The following is a 2,816-nucleotide window of genomic DNA, read 5'->3' on the forward strand; positions in this document are numbered from 1 at the left end:
CCATCAAGAAATATATTTCATAAAATTAAGAGATGCGTCAAAGCCTTTAATCACTACTGAAATATAAATTTTCTGACATTTCATTTCTTTTGTTTAAACCTTTATTTACCGACGGCACTTTAAAGTACCGTTTAAATCCGGTTGATATCCTCATAATATGTTTATTTTTTTCTAACAGTATTTGAAAGAACATGAAGAACGTATTTCCAATTAAAAATTGTAGATGCTAAAAATAAGATTAAAAATCTTTAATTATTAATTTAATTAATTAAAAGTTTTTCTTCTTCCTGGGTTTATACTGTACCAAAACTTAACTAATTGGTCAAGAATAAATATGAAAAATTGATAGTAAAATAATTTGGTAAATAAAGGATTAACTGAATCAATTAACTTTTGAAGTGTTTTTCCATCTGCATATTTTCAACGAAATATGTGTAAATGCAAGTTTTCTTTAATTAATTTCTTTAATTAAACATCTTTATCCCCTTAATCGATACCTTAGTATTCCAATTATATTGTATGGATATAGTACGAGTTATCGCATGTAATTTTGTATCATCATTGAAAATGTTGCCAGCGTCCAGGCCTAGGGGTAGCGCATCTACCCCTTCACTTGGGCGTCCCGGGTTCGAGTCCTGGTTCCGGATTGTTCTTCTCCTTCAGTTCTATCTCTGAAGTATGCGAAAGTGCTCCCACGTAGAAAGGGGTTGTGCAAGCGAATCCGTGTGTCATCTTCATATGTAGCTACGAGTCAGCGCCCCTCCCCCTTTCCGCTGTAACGCCGACACGGCAACCTTATTGAAAGTATTTAATAGGAAGTGGGAATAACAGATGTCTGATAAACAGAAATATACAAGAATTTCAAGAGATATTGATATACTGCCCAAAAAAACTTTTTTTTAATTATAGAACTCCTTGCCTCGAATTTAATTTTAATTAAAAAAATAAAAGCAGAAATTATTAAAAAACAAAGGGTTCGGCCGGGATTTGAACCCGGGACCTCTCGCACCCAAAGCGAGAATCATACCCCTAGACCACCGAACCACATTTTCCACTCAACTAAAACATTTTACGAATCAATCATATAAAAATGTATGTTTTTCTTTTACCACTGTAACATCTGATGAAATAAAGATTGAATTCGGAATTGTCTAGCTTCAGTATTAAGTAATAAAAAATCGGCATAAGGTATTTTAAGGATATTGTGAAGGTTATTGATTTTAACGAAAAATTAAACAAAATGTGTTCTGAATTGAATGACTTCGCAAAATTCTTTCTAAGAAATATTATAGAAATGAAAATGTATCTTCAACTAATTATTTTGTATGATAACAAAAATAAAAGTATAAATAAAGCTTATTTTGTTTTTGAGGTAATGATCTTGTCTTAAAAAAATTAATAAATATCATACTTTTGAGTATCAATCCCATTTTTTTCATATTTCTTTTTTTTCTAACCTTTATGATTGAACTGTAAAATTTGCAATTATCAGTGAAAGTTTTTTTATTCCAAAGAATATGTGATTAAATATTTTATATTAATATGGCTAGTTAATATCATATAATTGAAATTAAAAAAAACGAATAAGTTTCATTAAACTATAATGCGCATCATTCTCTCGAATCATGTCCATGTAATAAAAATTTCGTATTTCTGCAAATTTAAGAATTTTAAGAAAGCCTTTCGTTTCTCCTTATAAACATCTAGTATACTGAAAAGAAAAATTGTTTAGGTAATAAATTTTTCGAAAAGCAAAATCATGAGTTTAATTGGGAACTAAAAAACGCTTCTTTTTGTCGAACATAATAAGAATATTGTATTATCGGTTTTTCTTTAAATATATGAAAACAATTATCATTTTTCAATAAGCGTCTGATTATTTTTCCAATCAAAATTTTTATTCAAAATGTTTATGAAAATTTAATTTGTTAAATAAAGTTTCTAGATTTTTCAAAAATTAATTTGTCTTTTATAAATTTATCTCATAGTCTATTCATTTAAAATAGATTTGCATTTATTATTAAGGGATAAATTGTGATTTAATTAAAATGCAAAATATTTTGAATAATTGCATCTTGGAAATTAATTTTAAAGTAGGACAGTCTGATTAGAAATGTTTTATTGCGTTAAAAATAATTACGATTAAAAAATTGTCGTTTTCATTTTAGGAATAATTTCTATATATGGTATTTTTATATATAGGTATAATGCATATTGACATAATAAATATTCTCATGAAAGGGTTTACAATGGTGAATATTTTTATAATTTACTGATATGTGCATTAAAGAAAATCACATTTACAGGAAACGTTATAAGAAAGAATAAATATAAGAAATGTGTAAATGATTCGAATTCATCTATTTCGACTTTTTCTTAAATTTTTTTCCAAATCTTCTATTTTTAAGATCAAAGCAAGACTGTAATGTTTTATCTTATTTTAATTCACTATATTCAGTTGAAACGATTTATTTTAAGCTACGTAAAAGGTACAGATATTGGAATTTCAATCTGAAGCAAAATATTTAATTCCGATGTTTTCTAGCAAAGTTCTACAAGTGTCGTAAAAATACTGAAAAAAAGGATTAGCACTAAATTATTTTACATTAAATTGTAGTAAATTAATTAATTGTATGCAGCAGAAAGAAAATTCACGATACTATTTTAGATTTTTCTTCTGCGTTAATTAACGGAATGTATGCATAATTAACTACAATAAGTTCAAATGATTATTTTTCACCGACGTTTATTTTTATAAAAGAAATATTTCAATAATAACCTGCTTTATTTATCAAGTATTCATCATTTTTTAAATT

At 26.6% G+C, this 2,816-nt stretch overlaps 1 non-coding gene across 1 annotated transcript; it reads right to left on the reverse strand.

Moving 5' to 3' along the window:
* Positions 1 to 972: 972 nt before the first annotated feature.
* Trnap-ugg (transfer RNA proline (anticodon UGG)) lies at positions 973 to 1,044 on the reverse strand. The gene has a single exon. It is a non-coding gene; the product is annotated as a tRNA-Pro (tRNA).
* Between the last annotated feature and the right edge of the window lie 1,772 nt (positions 1,045 to 2,816).

The sequence above is a fragment of the Argiope bruennichi genome, chromosome 5, assembly GCF_947563725.1.
Source record: "Argiope bruennichi chromosome 5, qqArgBrue1.1, whole genome shotgun sequence".
NCBI lineage: Eukaryota > Metazoa > Arthropoda > Arachnida > Araneae > Araneidae > Argiope > Argiope bruennichi.